The 18,840-nt window shown below is 40.2% G+C and overlaps 2 long non-coding RNA genes across 5 annotated transcripts in view; both read right to left on the reverse strand.

Moving 5' to 3' along the window:
- LOC108295980 overlaps positions 1-18,840 on the reverse strand; it is a 155,589-nt gene that overhangs the window by 57,962 nt on the left and 78,787 nt on the right. The window lies entirely within an intron of this gene.
- LOC108295999 lies at positions 1,415-14,700 on the reverse strand. Its single transcript, XR_001821702.2, has 4 exons — positions 14,691-14,700; positions 12,646-12,655; positions 12,413-12,414; positions 1,415-1,498 (listed from the first exon to the last, which is right to left on the reverse strand). It is a non-coding gene; the product is annotated as an uncharacterized LOC108295999 (long non-coding RNA).

The following is an 18,840-nucleotide window of genomic DNA, read 5'->3' on the forward strand; positions in this document are numbered from 1 at the left end:
AAAACACATGAGACTATTGAACGGGCTTTATTAAGTGATGTTGGAGTTAGTGGGAAAAGCCCCCATTTCTATTTCAGTCAAAAGACTAGGCGCCTCACCCCCATTAGAGAGCTTTGCATTTCCTCTGCCACGTTAACTTCTTGGGAACTGCCAGGATACATTACATCCTTCTTTTCTTCTTTTCTCCCTTTTCACTATCTAGTATTTCTTCCCTTCTATTGTTCTTTCTTCATGTCCATGTTGGCCTTGTTTTTAACTTATCATCTAGGATCAATCAAGGCCCGCCTTGATGTTGATTAGTGTCCTACCAGCCATTCTTCCTGGAATCATCTGTTCACGAGGATGTCTAAATGTTTAAACGCTCATGTAAATACTAGGGTATCACTTTCTCATCAGCAGGGCTTTTGTGAGTTACAGAAAGGCTGAGACCAATGCCACGATTTGAGATTCCAATATATGAGATAATAAAGACATCCCCAAACAGGATTTTTTAAAAAAATGAATTAGGTTTTAATATTTGATATTTATAATGTTTTCTGAGAATGTTCAGTATAATAGAGAGTATTCTTCCAGTTATTATATATATTTATTTGGAAATAATGCCAAAACTCTACATCGTAGGCATGAAGGTGGGGCTCACCTCCGTCTGGCCTTCCTGCCACCTTCTGCAACACACCCTACATCTGATCCTGCTTAGAGTCAAAGATGAATCTGGCATAATACAAACAGCACTAGACTGGAAGCATAAAGTTTCTCTTATCTGTGCCTTGGTTTCCTCATGTGGAAAATGAAAATGTTGACATAAATAATCCCACAGGCCTCTGCTAGTACCATTTTGTGATTTTATATCGTGCTTACCACATCTAGAAATAGGGCCATCATTCCAGCCAGCTAACAGAGAAAAAGAAGGTAAAATAATCAGACTTGGGAAAATATATTTCAGAGACCAAGTAAACACAACAATCTAGTTTAAGTGTTTTAACTGGGAGATGAGGGGCTGCAAATGGCAATCTGGCACAGTCAGCTCTACCTGAATTCCCCTGTTCTCAACAGGCAGCAGCAATCATAACAGGCTTGGAGCACCGGTCCCACAATATGACAGGACATCCAGACCTACCTCCATTAATACACACAACTATCCAGTTATCCAGCATTGCCCAATATGTGAATAAAGCTCTTAGGAAAAATTAATGCTTGCCTAATGTTTTGACACATTTCCCCTAACAAAGCAAAGATCACTACTCCTCTCACTTTCTCATACGGAGAAAAACTTAAAGTAGCATTACAACTAGTCATCATCCACATAAGGCCTTATCATCAATCAGATCTCCTGAGAGGTGGGTCCAAGACCCAGAGTAAGGAGAAATCAAGCAGAAACAAAATACACAGCCATCACTCTGTATCTGCAGGAGATTGGTTCCAGAACCCCCTTCAATACCAAAATCTGCCGATGCTCAAGTCCCTTATATAAGACGGTATAGTATTTGCATATAACCTACTCATATCCTCCTGTATACTTTAAATCATCTCTAGGTTACTTACAACACTTAATACAATGTGAATGCTATGTAAATGGCTGTCATACTGTATTTTTATTTGTATTCATTTTATTGTTGTATTATTACATTTTTTTTTTTTTACAATTTTTTAAAATCTGTGGTTGTTTAAAGCTGTGGATGTGGAAGGTCCAACTGTACTTTTACCTTATTATGTAGGCTATGCTGATATTAATGACTAGAATGTTATGTTATTTCTTCTCAGATTTCAACAACAGTGAGCCTCAGGGTCAGAGCATAAGGCACTAAATTGAAGAGAATGCTGATGATTAGAACAGGAAAGCAACTAAGCATCTGTTAGTCCAGCCTACTATGAAAAGTAGGAATTCCTTCAACAAAATTCTCACACGTCTGTCCGGCTTCTCAATGATAAAAAGAATGACAATAATAATGATAATAATAAACATATATTTCATACTTACTATGTGCCAGACACTGTCCTAAGTATATTGAGTACTGATTGTGAATCAGCACTGTTCCTAGGACTTCACAGACACTTAACTTACTAAATCTTGAAAATGCCTCTAGGAGGTGGAATGTATGATTTCTCTTATTTTATAGATGAATCAATGGAAACAGAAAAGAGTTAACTAACTTGCTGGGATCACACAGCTAGTCTGGGAAGAGCTGGACAATTGAACTAAACAGACTATCCCTGGAGCCTGTCTTACTAATCCTATGCTACCAATAGGGGCAAGGGAGAGAGGAGACAAAGTAGGGAATTAGAGTCCACTACTTTTTTTTTTTTTTTTAAAGGAGTTTCCGCTTTTGTTGCCCAGGCTGGAGTGCAGTGGCGCCATCTTGGGTCACTACAACCTCCGTCTCCCAGGTTCGAGCGATTCTCCTGCCTCAGCCTCCCAAGTAGTTGAGATTACAGGCATGCATCACCACACCCAGCTAACTTTGTATTTTTAGTAGAGACAGGGTCTCTCTATGTTGGTCAGGCTGGTCTCGAACTCCTGACCTCAAGTGATCCAACTGTCTTGGCCTCCCAAAGTGCTGGGATTACAGAAGGGAGCCACTGTGCCCGGCCTCAACACTACTTTAATTAATAGAAAGATCTTCAGTTTTCTGAGCAAAAGCTGCCCCTTTAGTCTTCATATTGCCCACTAGTCCTAAACAGAATAATTATTCCTTCTTCCATTTGACAGTCCTTTTATATCAGAGATTGACAAACTATGGCTTATAGGCCAAATCTGGACCACCATCTGTTTTTATATAGGCCATGAGCTAAGAATGGATTTCAAATTTTCAAATGGCTGGAAAAAATATCAAAAGAAGAATAATATTTTGTGACACATGAAAATCACATGAAATTTAAATCTCAGTGTCCGTAAATGAAGTTTTATTGGAGCACAATCACACTTCATTTACATATTGTCTGTGGCTGCTTTTACTTTACAATAAGGTTGGAATTAAGCAGTTGAAAAAAGACCACACGGCCCAGTAAAGCCTAAAATATTTACTATCTAGTCCATTGCAGAGCATGTTTGCTGATTCTTGCCTCAAGCAGTAGAAGGTAGTTCTCATGTCCTTTCCTAAATGTGCTCTTTTTTATAGTAAAATGTCTCAGGTCTCTGCAACCACCACCATCTCATTATCTTGGAAACTCTTATCTGGCGTTCTTTGGTGCATATTCTATTTCTCTTAAAATTGTGCTCAGTGGTATATGACTACGATGGAATACTACTCAGCAAGAAAAAGGAACAAACTACAATAGAGACACACAACATCATAATGAATCTCCGAACCACCTTACTGAGTGAAAAAGCTCTGCACACCTTTTTTTCACTGCATGATTGTATCTATAGGAAATCCTAAAATGGTAAAACTAATCTAGGGTAATATATATATCATAATAATGATTGCCTTTGGGAAAATGGGGCAGGGATTGGTGGGATGGGCATGAGAGAGCAATCTGAGATGCTAGAAACATTCCAGGTCTTGAGAGTTGTTTGGGTTACACAGTTGTGTATATTCGCCAAAATCCACCAAAATGTACATAGTTTGTACATCATACTGTACCTACCTCAAAAAAACCTTGTAAATAAATATTGAATTCTAGTTAATGATCTGTGTACTGAAATGTTTAGTGAAATGCCACAGAAAATCAAGATGATTGGATGATTGGGTAGAGGGAGGGACAGATGACAAGAGATGTGAGAAAGCAGGAGGAGTAAAGTGTTCACTGTTGGAAGTGAGTGATGGATACCTGGATGTTCACTGTCTAATTCTTTCATTGCTCATGTTTATGTTTTGTCACAACAAAATTTTCTTTTGAAATGGCATTTTCAAAGTAAAATTTGTATAATAAATGGGGCAGAGGGGTTAAAGGTAATGCCCAGTATGAAACAAACTACTCAGGTCAAGCATGTTGGCTCATGCCTGTAATCCCAGCACTTTGGGAGGCTGAGGCAGGTGGATCACAAGGTCAGGAGTTCAAGACCAGCCTGCCCAACATAGTGAAACCCCATCTCTACTAAAAATACAAAAATCAGCTGGGTATGGTGGTATGTTCTTATAATCCCAGCTACTTGGAAGGCTGAGACAAGAGAATTGCTTGAACTGGTACCCAGGAGGCGGAGGTTGCAGTGAGCCGAGATCGCGCCACTACACTGCAGCCTAGGCTACAGAGCAAGACTCCATCTCAAAAAAAAACCAAAAAAACACACTACTCTAAAAGTTGCCAAAGTGACATCATTATTTCCCTTCCTTTGGCCGTGTTCATGTTAGCATTTATTTTCCTTTCATGTAACTAATTGGACCCTGAAGTATCCTGCCTTAAACATACCCAAAAAGACATCTTGGGTGTAACCACTGGGACTAGTGATAAGAATTAATTTTTTGATAGAATCTAATTCCATGGCAAGAGGCCTACTGTATTTCTTTGTTTAAATTTTATTATAAGAAGATGTAAACAGTGAAAGACATAGAAACATCCCCAGTCAGATGCCTCCACCAAATCCACCTGTGGAAAACTGTAAATTCCACAAGCAAGCGTGCACTCTTGTCTCATGAATATGTGGAAAGAATGCATTTGTTTGTTTGATCATGGCTGAATTTCTGCCTTTGTAGCCTCACCAGTAGGTGGTCACGTATTTCTCATACTGAGGTTCACTATCACTTCACAAATCATATGCTCAACACTGTTGCAAACATCAGATGAGTGTGTGTGCATGACAAAAATTTGAAAAAGTCCTCAAAATATGCCGCCTAATCTCTGGATTAACTGTTTCTTTAAAGGGCCTCTGCAGTGTATAATCTGCAGACTTGTTCTGTTGCTTTTAAGCAATGCCAATATTATTAGTAGCAATAATACAATCACGCTTCAACTATTTGGAGGCCAATTAGCTGGAAAGTTCTGCCTTCCGAATGGAAGCTAAGAACCAAGTAAGTAAGCAAGAAAAATTTTGCGGGCAGTCAAAATAGCTACAAAAGCTTCAGGGTGCCAAGTTCATATATTTGCTTATGGAAAAGTCTCTAAAGCCAATGCTCAAAATCCTATGACACTTATTTAGGCAAAATTCTAACAAGCCTGAGTTTCCAGCTCATACCCTAACAGAGGTCGCATATAGGCAGGCATGGTGAAAGTACCAAGAATCACAAGAGTTATTAGCCATTATTCAAAAGCCAAAAAGTACTAAAATTTGGAAAGATGGAATTCAGGGGTGCAAAAGTCCACCTTAATGCTACCAACTTAACATTTTACAAACTATGTTCCTTAAATTATAGTTCCACAAGATATTAAAGAAGGTTTTTTAAAAATGAAAAAGAGGACTGGGAGTGGTAGCTCACGCCTGCAATCCCAACACTTTGACAACCCGAGGCAGGAGGATTGCTTGAGCTCAGAAGTGCTAGACCAGCCTGGGCAACATAGTGAGACCCCTCTCTACTAAAAATCAAAAAAGCAGATGGGTGTGGTGGCACGAGCCTCTGATTCCAGCTACTCAGGGGCTGAGGTGGGAGGATCACTGGGGTCCAAAAGGTTGAGACTGCAGTGAGCCGTGATCATGACACTGCACTCTAGCCTGGGTAACAGAGCAGGACCCTGTCTCAAAAAATTTTTTTTAAAATTAAAAATTAAAAATAGGAGGAGCTATCCTCAGATATATTTAAAAGATACTGATCTAAGAACTTCAATATTTCTACTGTGATTCTAGCAAGTTCTAAAAAGAACATTGGTTTTATGGTTGTTCTTTCTTTTCTTGCTCCACATGTTTTCTTTTATTTTGGATGAAACTTACAGATACTATGTTCTTTTCTCATCATAATGATGTCTATAAATGTGCCTGAATCTTCTGGTCTAGGTGTAGCTCTGACTTCTCACCTTCTTAGGCAGGTGTTTCCTCTCCTGCCCCAAACATTAGATTCCCTTTAGTTTGTGTTGTACAGATTCCTAGCCACATTTCTACTTTTTGAGGACAGCTTCCAAATCATCCACATGTTCACTTTCTTTTCCAGTTCCCTCAGCTTTCACTTCCTACTTCCTTTCCCCATCTTTTTCCTCTCCAGATTGTATGCCAGACATTCTTTGCCTATACTCTGCTTTGAAATCCCTCCTGCATTTCCTCTCTAGCTCATAGCTTTGCAGTTTTTGCTACTGTTGCTCCCTCCCTGCACATTTCCTTCATATCACGAATCCCAACTACCTCCCCTCTCTTGGCAAATTGAATGCATCAGCTGAAAGCCACCTGAAAATCCCTCTTCTCTTCCCATCTCTCTTCTCTTCCCATCTGTGCAACCCCACGTTTACCTCGAACATGCATTGCTCCTAAGTGAGCCCACCAGCAGGGACAAAAGGATATTAGTTTTTTCCTCATCCCTGGAAACCCTTGAGTATAGGGCTATGTGCCCCCCTACACTCACTACAGAAGTCACTCCTTTTTAAAGATAAGAAAACAGGAAGTACAGGTTAAGTGGAGTTTCCCAATTTTTGGACAAAGAATGTCCACCATCCCATCAACATTGGATTTTGAGTCATAGAACTATGTTCCATCTTGAACTCTGTCTCTTAGCTCAGTCACTCAAATTTTTTTGAATCTCAGTTTCCACAGCAATAAAATGGCAATAATCCCTGATTTATCCCATGGGGTTGAGTGGAGCCTTCTTGAGCATGTGGAGGATGTGATAACTTTATTTTTTTACTTGAAAACTTCATTCATATTTGAAGTCCTGGGAGTAGAGTTTCATTCTCTTTTTTTTATTTTCCTAGAGATGAGGTCTCATTTTGTCACCCAGGAGGGAGCGCAGTGGCGTCATCCCTGGAGTCTCCACCTCTGGGCTCAAGAGATCCTCCTGCCTCAGCTTCCCAAGTAGCTAAAACTACAGCCTCATGCCACCACTTCTGGCTCATTCTCTTTTATATTATTAATTTCTTCTGGTTCTACCAGATATTTGTTTATTCTTTACATAAACCCACTGACTTCTCCCGTGTGATCAGACCACAGATTTGTCAAGAAGGAGCCTGTATTAACAGCAAAGTGGTTAACCGCATGATCACCATCTGGCTGAAAACCTGACTCCATCATTTTTACCAGGTGCAGAAAATTGGGAAAGTCCACTTAACCTGTACTTCGTCTTTCCTTATCTTTAAAATGGGGTGACTTCTGTACTAAGTGTAGCTACTAAGTCCATTGTAATGATTATGAGTCCACGGGAGTGAGATCTTAGCCCACGTGCTTATTAGCCCTGCCTTTCTGCACCTGCCTCACTTTCTTATTTGGCTCCTCTATTCTCCATTTCTCGATCTTGTCCATCTCCTCCTGTCACCCCACAGTGGTGCAAGCTGGTGTTCCCTGCACATCCAGTAAAATGTCAGGGGAAAAGTTCAGCCGTTGCAGGCTCCTGAGGGGCTGCCCTCTTTGGGCTGCTGCTGGCTTTGTGGCTCCTCCTTCCTCCCCTGGATTCTTTGCTGGCATCCTCCCGTGTTTTCACTGTCTTTCTGATTAGAGAGTATGTCAGTGGAGCAGGATAATTTACTGATATATTAATTTGTGTTTTTATCTCAGTGTTTGCCCTCTGCTCTACAAAGGAAGCCAGGCCTCTCTGTGCCCCTGCCTCAGGGGAGGTTTGTTTTAAGAGTCCAAAGCCAAGACACCTGGCTTTTGTTTCCCGAAAGCTCAAGCTCTGGGAGGAGATAATGCCAGCAGGGAGGAAGAGGGGAAAAGCTCAGGGCCTTTGAGAGGAGGGAGAGAGAGAGGCAGGGAGACAGAGAGAGATTTTAATAGATGTGAAGTGGGTGAAGGGCAGAGAAGCAGGCCACTCACAGAGACGGGCTTCAATCCATGGCAGCCCCCTGAAGAAGTGTTTGTGCCTTAAAGAGGGTGACTGACGGGTGAAGGTAGACCCGTGGTCCCTAAGCCCAGGCTGACAGATGCAGCAAACGCTCCACCCAATGCTTCCAGCACCCAACACACTTGTGGGCAGCGGAGCTACAGGAGGGAAGCTCAGGTAGGTGGGGACAGTGGCAAGCAGATGAGACAGGGACAGCTAAAATCATAAATCAGAACATCTAACATCTGCTGTCCACTCAGAACATGCTGAGCACCATTCTAGGATCTTGACAAGTATTAGAATGGTCACTCCTCAAGACAATCCTCCATCCCCACATTCACAGCAGAGGAAACAGAAGAACACAGATGTAAATGGTCCAAGATCTCACCACTAGGACATGGTAAAGCCAAATAAATAGAAATATGGAGAGACCATCAATTTATTGCAAAATGCTAGGAATGAAATACTGCATAAGCCAAAACAATAACACAGAAACTGAAAACACAAACCCCTCTGAGTGCCACTGGAAAGGAAACTGCAGCAAGGCCTGCACTCTCTCTCAATCTTACTAGCTCTGAAACTCCTGCCCAATTGTATTTTGATCATGGAAATACTCTCTTTCCATGATATAATTCAGAGTGTGTATGTTCAGAGCATAAGCAATAGCCTGGGGTTCCAGTTCCCCTTTCAGTTCTCTGCCTTCCTAATTTATGCTGTGAATACAACCTGAACTAGCTACAGCTTATTTACCTTTCTCATCTGTAAAATGGGCATCAGGCATCACCTAGGCTAGCATTTAGAATCACTGAGTACCTGCTCTATCATTAGGAGCTGTTGTGATGATTGTCATCCCTGTGGCCAGTCCTGCTTAGTCCTACAGCCTACCCAGCACCCAGGCTGCCTTTACTATCTCCGTAGGTCAGACACAGTGCTAGGTGCTGAGTCCTGGCTCTGAATGTATCCCCCATCTAGTTGGAGGAGAAACCCATGAGAAAGTCTTTAGGGCAATATGGTAAGTGCTACAAATTGAATAACCCCAGTATCCCACAGAGGCCCAGAATGAGGCCCCTAGCCCTACTGCAGGCTGGGAATGAGGGCAGATTTCCTGCAGAAGTTAATGGCCCGAGTCTTCACAAACAAGAGTAACCTCCACTGCCTCACAGTAGGGAGTGGGCTGGAGCCTCAGAAATGGGTGGGCCAGAGCCTCAGGCTCTTAAGCCTGAACACACTCCCAGTACTGCCCCAGCAGCTAATCTGAGAGTTCTGAGCTATGCATAACTTGCATCATTCTGGGCCACAGACCAAGCCAGCAGCGAAGAAGCCAAGAGCGTTCAGGGCTTCCGACACATTCCACAAACCCAAATTTCCAGTGTTGCTTTAAATAATATGTATACAGGAAATTTTCCATGTGTCAATTAAGCTCACTGAGCATGTGACATAAAAAGGAAATGTAAATGTGGGATTCTGATTGGCAAAGTTCAAAAGCCTGTGATTGTGATACCCAGATATAGATCTGCAAGCTATTAAGAGTACTCGACTTCCAACAACCAGAGGTTGTGAAGAAATGCCTGCCTGGCACATCAGAGGAAAAAAATGTAGCACTGAATATCAGTCTTGGGAAAATACTTCATTCCCAGAGTAAAATGTACACATTAAATGAGTTCAAGAAGCAACTCAACTATTCTACTTTTCTATCATTTCAAAATCCCCTAATAGATGTTCAGTTTTCAAATAAAATAATGTTGCATGTTGACCGTTTTCCCCTCTAGATACCCTAAATGGGCGTGAGGTTGCAATACTAACCTTGACTTTGAGTTGCTTTTCAGTTCATGTCATTGTAAACTTAGCATAAAACCCTCACTTCCCTGGAAAGTATGTATCCTGTTGCCAGCATGATTGAGTCCACTTGTCTGTTCCAGGACATGAGAGGATCTAACTAAGTCAGAACACCCCACGTCGAGCCCATATATCTATTTATTACTGAATTCACCAGGAAAGACAAGCTGAGTTATCATTTAGCTGAGAAAACCTGAGAGGCATTTATGTGCATGAAGCACAGCACAGACAGAGCCATCAAGGCAGGCTTGAAGGAAACACATTACACACTCAGCCTACGCAAATCCCCTCGCCACTGCCACTGGAGCCGAATGAATGGTGCAGGCGACAAGCACGGCCCTAGGATGCTTATCTTCTCCCCAGCCCCCATCCCAACCCTCAACGATTACGAATACAATCGTTTGTGACAGATTGCTCCCCAGTCTTCCGCCTTAAATTCTATATGATAAATTCAACACGAAGTGACAGTCACAGCAAGTGTTCAGAGCTCTATCTAAAAAAAAAAAAAAAACTAATTTTACTGAAGTTAGAACTCAATGAACAAGAAAATGTGAATGTACACCTAAGGCATATCTCAAAACTTTAATCTCTATGAATGCCATCACGCTTATTTATGGCTGGGATGATATTAGTATTTTTAAATATTTCGCTAAAGAAGCACTGTGAGACTTTAAAGTTGCATTGTTATGCAAAGATGGTAATATTTCAATGGGTACTTCCCTGTGCTGGTATGTTAATGGGGCAGGAAAAAGAAAACGGCTGCTTTTGTTACCCAAGCAGCAGACATAGCAAGACCATCCTGCGGTTAATTTCTAGGAAAACGCTCTTCTTCCTTTTTTATTATTTGGGGTGAAAAAATGTCTTGGGCTACAATTGTCTGTTTAAATTAGGCAAATGCAATTAAGAAGAGTCAAATGTACACAGGCTCCAATGATGGGTAAAATTAAGGTCACCAGTTGAAGCCCTAATCCAGCTGCATTGCTTAATCTCAGCTTTAGCCATTACAATTGTGTGGAATGGAAATGTTTTGCTCGTGTTGGGGTTAATGTAGACTGACTAGGTAGCTAGAGATAAATCCTGAAGGCCTTGAATGTGCAAGTGCTTAACTCTGACATTTTGAAAAAGTAAAATTAGGTTTCATTCCCCAGGATGAGGTCAGAGTCCTTCCCTTGTCCCTGCCTCCGCCCCACCCCACCTCCACAAACTAAGCACAGAAGCAGAAGAATGTTTTTTCTTGCCAAAGGTTTTTTGTTGTTGTTGTTTCCCCCCAGGGATCCTTGCATTTGCCATTTGTGTACATCTCTTGCTCATTTCAAACAGGAAAGTTATGTTGCCTCTGAAAAAAATAGTGTGTGTCTTCTATTTCATATTCATAAAGGTTATACTTGTGTTGCTTGATATTATTTTACCTTGTTAAGGAGTTGTTTCAGGTACTCAGTAGATATAGAGAAAACGTTTAGCATATAAAAACAAAAAGTTGACATTTACAGCCAGGAGCTAGGTACGCAATTGCAAAGGTCACCAATGAGTAAACAGATATTAATGGTTAGCTGGATAACTGGTACATAAACGGGTCACATTAATAATTAACACCAGGAAAAACTAGCACTTTCAACCAAGCTCAGGAAAGTGGGTGCCAGAGGAAACCCCTGTGGTGATTTCTGATAGAGAGTGAGAGAATTACTTTTTCATTTTTATATTTCTCATATTCTCACCAAAAAACAGTTCTGAGACAGTCATGACAAAAAGTAAGTGCAATGATGGAAGGATAATTTCTGGGTGATCATTTATTTGATAAATTTTATTTAGTCTAACATTTGTGGTTCCCTTGTTTTCCTTCCATGGCCATGTGTAAAATCGCTCAGTAAAATTATTTTATCACTAACCTACAAAGCCTCTCTAAAAGTATTTGTGTCCTCATTGAGTTATTAAGCCCCTGCCTTATTTTAAAACTTCTGGGCTGAGAGGGTTACATGCCTGCTGATTGGCGTTCACGCCAGTTTAGTTTTTCAATGGGAAAAGGTCAAGTCCAGAGCTGTAGACACTAAGGCAAAGGTGTTGGGGGTACAGCAGGAAATCCTGGTGAGTGAAGTGGGTGCCCCAGGGACCATGAGAAACCCAGGAGTGAATGTACCTTTGCCCTACAGAGAGCCCCTATGAGCCACAGCATCATGTCTTTTGATTTTTTTTAAAGAAGCCAGATTTTGTGTGAAATCTCTAGATTTCTGGACTTTAAAGGGTTCATAACTCATGGCCCAAACAATATGTATCTACTGCAGGCCACACCAGGCCAGTTTAAGTCTCCTGTTTAAATTGAAAACAAATAAATAAACAAACAGAAAAGAACCCCTGAAAATCTGCCGAGGAGGAGGAAAGCCTGAGTGTACCTTGACAATTTATTCTACAGTTTCTCTTCTCCTTTAAACACACAATTCACTATGGGATTGTCCTAAAGAGAAAGCTAATAAAATAAGACAATAGACTTACTAGAGAGCTGGAATATCAGCAAGGATCTGAAACAGATCCTCAGAGCTATGTGGATAAAAGTCAGATGAGATACTTTTATACATGTAGCCTAATGGTTTACAGATGAGTGAGTAGCATTGCTTTCAAATATAATGTGAAGAAACCAATTTTTAAACAAATGTGTAGCTTGACTATCAAGCCCACAGGAGATATTGTGACTTACCCAACCTGAAAATCAAATTATTTAAGGTTGGTTATACTAATAACAGCCTCTAACCAACTGCTAAGGTGGACTATAAACCCAGACTAGCCACAGGCAGCAGATGAGATGGGTTTGAGAGGAAGTGGAAAGAAATAAGATACAAGGCTTATTTACTAGTTAAATGTGGGGTAGACTTCAACAGATGTGAACTGCAGAGGGTGTATGGGAACTCATTTCTCATTGAAGGACGGATGTTGGCCAAACGTCCTCATAACCTGCTGCCTTTCCACTTCTCCACAGCCACATCCTCACCACATGGTACCTTGTCACTACTGACAACAGCCCCAGAGAGCCATGCTTTCCTGTCTCCCAGACTCTTCTCAAGTATCTCCATGTTACCCTTACTTTCGTTTGTCCCTTTTTAATCCTGTAAAATTCAGCTAAGTTCAAGTGTCCTCTCCCCTCCTCCAGAAGGCCTCATCGAAGGCCTCTCCAGGGACTCAAGAGGGCTTTTCTCTCTGTCAACCTCTGGGCCAGCACCTACTTCTAACTATAATCATGGGTGGAAGTACCCATCTCCTCACAGGACTACAAATTCCTTGCTGAAGGCAGAGGCTACTGCTTTCATCTTCAAAGCCCCATCGCCTAGACCTGTGTTTGGAAAACAGCACATTAATGTTGGACAAATGCATAAATGAAAGAAATGAGTGGACCTCTATGAGATAATGCTTAGAAAAGAGACTCTGATAAGTTAAATATGAATGCTTAAATCTGCTACAACTTTTTTTTAACTTGGTCTAAATCTTTGCACATGTTCACTGCAATTCCATTTGTGACAGCAAGTTTTATTTTGAACAGATATTACTAATAAGAGTAATAAAATATCAAACAATTCGGATTTTCAGCGTTTTAGTCTACAAAGGGGAGATTGATAACACCTGCCATGCTAGGCTGAGAGGGTGGTTGAGAAGACTACCTGAAATGATGCATGTGATCACATACGAGAGTGAGCTCCAACTGCGATCTGCACTACGTGGGCGGCCCCCCTGAGAGCTGCCATCTATACTCATTGCTGACTGTCTGGCTCTATTCTGCCTATTCTCTATGACCCAATCTTTGTATGAGCAAGTCTCTGCCTCTAGTCTTAGGATCCCCAGACCTAGCACAACACTGGCACATAGCAAGTGCTCACTGTTTGTCATATAAGGATGTACATGACAGACATCACGGTCATTTCATTCATTCAAATTGTATGAGGCACCATTAAACAGGAAAAAACATGAAGGCAAAAAGTGGGGAACAGAAATGATTGAGAGGCTACCAATTACCAAGTACCCTATATATCTGATTTTATTTATTTCTTAGGTTATTTCATGTCACCCTGTGGAATAGCTAACATTGCCCTTGTTTTATATGGAAAGACTCTGAGCGTTAGTAAGTTGATATTATGCCAAAGAATGACTGGTTAATAACAGGCAGAGCCAGGGCTCAAACCCAATACACCACACTGAGTTCCCGTGATAAAACCCTTACACTCCAGGCACTAATAGTCTCCAGCACATCTGACATCACAGAGTCAATAACATCGAGAGATGAACAAAAACTCAGGGTACGTCTGTTCAAACCCCAGACCACAGATGAGGAAACTAAGGTGCAAAAAAAAAACTATATAAATGAGGCCAGAGACAGTTGGTAAAAAAGTATGTTAGTAAAAAGCTCTTATGATTCACACTCACAAGTTAAGTCATATTTCTATACCATTTTCATTACATGTTAGAGTTCATGTTAAGAGTAATAAAATGTTAAACAATTCAGATCTTCAGCTTTTTAATCTACAAAGGGATTTTTAAATAATTATACTTTGTTTCATCAAATGGACGGTTATAAAAGTAGCATATATTTTCAGTTCACAAAGAATGTCTTACATAACTAAACAAAGTTTCTCTCTCCTCACAAAATATCAGTGACCTCTTTCTTAGACAACAGGCCAAGACTACTGATTGAAACCCTGGCCGAGACAGTATAACTCAACAGAGAGGGGCCTCATAAACAGTAACTAAAGTAATAATTAAATACTAGGAAAGGGCAAAGACATTTGCTCTTTAAAAATCAAACGAAAAATAAAATAAAATAAAATAAATCGTCTGTGAACATTGCTTCAGTCATCTTTAAAAGCTTTCCCAAATTCCAAATGGCTCTGTTATTAGCGATTCTTAATGCATGAGGTAGTCATTTAAGAATAAATCTTTCAGTAATTCAAAACAAGGACTCTTCAGTAAATAGTTGAAATTAAGGGGGGAGTTCGAGTCATCTGGTTTCCATTAGGATGATAAAATAGTTCACTCGAAACCTTTTACAATATGCTTTGTTACCGGGAGGTGTCTGTGCATCTCACTCCATCACTAGCCATTTGACACAACATAAAAAGCTTCAAAAGCCATGTTAGGCCTCTTAATCAAAAACTAATTGTAATAGATATTGGGGAGTGTTAACACGGTGACCGCTAGGTTGTAGCTGCGGTAAGGAAGCTGCAGTGAACATTAAACACAACCCTGGGTTGATAGGGCTTATCTCAATTTCAGAGCTAAGTGCTAAGTACTACAGGCCAGTATCTCCTCGCTATGGCTTTGTACCACTTTTGGAGTTAATTGCCCCATAAGGCTTCATCTTCTTAATGAAATTTATAACATTGTCAGAGAGCTTGGAAGATACTGCTGCAGTGTAGCAGACTTTACAGAAAACAGAGACATAAACAGAAGGGAAAAGAAAATACATACTTGAGCCTAATGCATCTGCAGCCTGGTCAGAGGTGGTGCAGAACTCCCCAGGCACAGAGGCATTTGCAGCACATTAACTCTTTCAAGCCTGTAATGGAGCAGTCATTGAGCGCACTCTAATGGAAAAGTAATAATTGGTATCATAGGGCCAGTGGTAGGCACTCAATAAATACTTAATGATCAGCTTTACATGGCTAGAATTACCAGCAAGCAAGGACTCGAGTCTTTTATGCGTGGCTCCTGTGCCAAACATAGTGTCTAAGATATGACTGGTGCCCAGGAAATATCATTGGAAACATTGATGAGTGAATATATGATCTTACTGGAGTGCAGTGCTTGATAATTTTCAGAGTGCTTTCACGTTTGATTCCCACAACCATCTACCTGACAGGTCTATGGTTTTATTAGTGACAAATCCTGGTCTCGAACAGGCACTTCATAGCTCCCCTTCCTGTCTTCTTTGCTTCAGATGGACTAGAGCGACACTCTGTACTACCATGTTTTTACATGACTAAGGAGGATTTTAAAACGTAAAGACCACCAGCGATTTTCTATCAGTGACTGGATCCTGAAACACACACACACACACACACACACACACACACACACACACACAACAATTAGAAGAAAAAACTGGTGAAATCTGATAAAGTCTGGAGTTTAGTTAATAGTATTATGTTTCATTGTAGTTTTCTTAGAATCATGGTTGTATGTAAAAAGTTAACTTTAGGGCAAGTTGGGTGAAAAGTGTACAGGAATTATCTGTACTATTTTGAATTTCTCTGTAACTCTAAAAGTAAAAACAATTTGATAACTAATTTAGCTTTAAAATGATATGTATTAACATATTGTATTGTATTCACATTATTGTGCTGAATTGACATTGGGATAATTATAAGTAAGTATTCCTGGAGAAAAGCAAAGTATAATTTTTAAACTAACTCCTTAGAAAAACCATTTGCAGGTGTGTGAAGGCAACATAATTTCTTATTCCAATTTATAAGCACTATTTTTTGAGACATGGTCTAATTCTGTCACCCAGGCTGAGTGCACTGGTAGAGCATGATTCACTGCTGCCTTCACCACCTGGGTTCAAGCGATCCTCCCACCTCAGCTTCTGGAGCAGCTGGGACCACAGGTGTATGCCACCATGCCCAGCTAATTTTTGGATTTTTATAGAGATAGAATCTTGTTATGTTACCCAGGATGGGCTTGAACTACTGGGCTCAAGCAATTCTCCTGCCTCGGCTTCCCAAAGTGCTAGGATTATAGGTGTGAGCCACCATGACCGGCCATCCAATTTATATTTTTTTAATAGTGTTTTTGTATCCTGATAAGGTAGAGTTGTTTTCTAATTAACACATATAAGTGAAATTTTTACCACTGTTTTCCTATTTATAAAATTAACATTAAACATAATTTAATTTTTTCTTTGAGATGGAGTCTCACTCTGCCACCTAGGCTGGAGTGCAGTGGTGAAATCTTGGCTCACTGCAACCTCCGCCTCCCAGATTCAAGCAATTATCCTGCCTCAGCCGCTCACGTAGCTGGGACTACAGGTGCCCACTACCACATCCTGCTAATTTTTTTTTTTTTTTAGTAGAGATGGGGTTTCACCATGTTGGCCAGGCTTGTCTTGAACTCCTGACCTTGTTGTCCACCTGCCTCGGCCTTTCAAAGTGCTGGGATTTTAGGCGTGAGCCACTGTGCCCAGCTATTTAATGTTTTAAATGAAAAATTTGTTTTAGAAAGAAAGACAAAGAGCGCACAGGGAATTAAAGTAGAAGGCTAATCCTGATTATAGAACAACCCATGTGGTTTTGAAGTTTTAGCCCTTCTCAGTTCTTCAACCACCATCTCTCTGCAGATGATTCTCAAACTTAAATTTCTCACTTGGACATCTGTCCTGAGCCTCAGTCTAAACATCTGCAGCTCCAGTCAACTTGAAGAGCTCAGCATAGTCTCCAATGATTTTCCCCTTCAGTCACTCTGCTATATTCTGACCTTGACTAATGTCTACTGTACTTGCCTCTCTTCTTTTCCCCACAGCCACACCCTTCCACCTGCTGAGGGTCTCCACCCAATTATCTGGGGGGTGGCTCAGGTCCCACCTTCCTCCTCTATGTCTTCCTCCAGCTGTCCTTTGCTCCTCTCAACTTGAACTACGCTTCCACAAAAGTCCATTTGAATCTCTGCTCTTGTGTTTATCATATTTTCCATTAGCGATTTATGCAGGCGACTCCTTCAACTCTACTCTAAACTCCCAGAGGATCAGGACTGACTGGTCATGTGTGTCCTGAAAACCTCAGTGTTGTTCATTTGAAACCATCTAAGCATAGATTCATGAGAAGAAAAAATAAATCTTAAAAAAAAAAGATCATGACCCCAAAGATGTTATTCAATAAGTGAGAAGATTGGCTTGACTGCTTTCAAAGTGGCCAAAATAACAATAGCCAATATCTGGTAGAGAATATATTTCTCTCTGGCCCTGCTGATTCCATAGGCTCTGTTCATCAAGTGGCCCAGCATCCCAGCTCTTGACAATGTTGCTCTTAACAGCCGGTTCAAAGGCGGCAGGCAGGCACACTGGCTCAGTAATCCTATCATTTTGGGAAGGTGAGGTGGCAGGATTGCATGAGCTTGGGAGGGGATTGCACACCACTGCATGCACAATATTTTTAACATTAAAATAATTTAAAATTATTCAATTTTTAAAAACAATAATTTGTTTTAGGAAAAAAGACAAACAGTACACAGAGAATTAAAGTAGATGGCTAATCCTGATTATAGAACAACCCATGTGATTCTGAAGTTTTCTGCAGTATCTGGCTGCCACTGCATGCCAGCCTAGGGAGACAGAGTGAGGCCCTGTCTCCAAAAAACAAAAACAACGACAAAAAAAAAAACAACGGCTCAACCCCTCATGTGCACACTTTAGCCTGCCTAAAATGGGAAGGAAATAGAGAGCTAGCAACTTTAGGGTGCAACAGAGCAGTTTCATAAGAGATTTCATTCTTAACCTATATGCCAGAATTCAGTCAAATGGGTATACCTACTAGCAAGGGCAGCTGGGGAAAAAGTCCAGGTAAATGGGTTTACACTCATCTAAAACAGATAGGAGATAATGGTAAAGTATTATTTTCATACTTTCATTTAGTTCTCTAAATATGTTTTTCTTTCCTTTTTTTAACTTATTCATACTAGCTGACTTAAAGTTTTTGTATAATTCTGACATCTGGACTTCTTCAAGTGCTGTTTCTATTTACTTTTTCTTTTTCCTATTTCCTTGTGTATCTAATACATTTTTATTGAAAACTGGACATATATAAAACTTTATATAAAATATAGATTATAAAATGTATATACATTATATACAAAATTATATAATGCAGCTACTCTGGAAAGAAGATATATACACATACATAATATAAAATTTTATATAAAATATAAATTATAAAATGCATATATATATATATATATATATATATATAAAATACATAAAATTATGTAATGTGGCTACGCTGGAAAGATTTCCCCAAGGTTTGTTATTGTTGGAGTTTATTGTTGTTGCTGCTATTTAGTGACTTTTTCAAACTAAGTCTGTACATTTGTAGTCTTTGTCATGTATAGCCAGTGAAGTGTCTGTTTAGAAAATTTGTGCTTAGCTAATGCTTAGACAGAGGTTTTATTTTTTCTGTTCTTTTCTTTTCTTTCTTTCTCATTTTCTTTT

This window comes from Cebus imitator, unplaced genomic scaffold (genome assembly GCF_001604975.1).
Source record: "Cebus imitator isolate Cc_AM_T3 unplaced genomic scaffold, Cebus_imitator-1.0 Scaffold19, whole genome shotgun sequence".
Classification (NCBI taxonomy): domain Eukaryota; kingdom Metazoa; phylum Chordata; class Mammalia; order Primates; family Cebidae; genus Cebus; species Cebus imitator.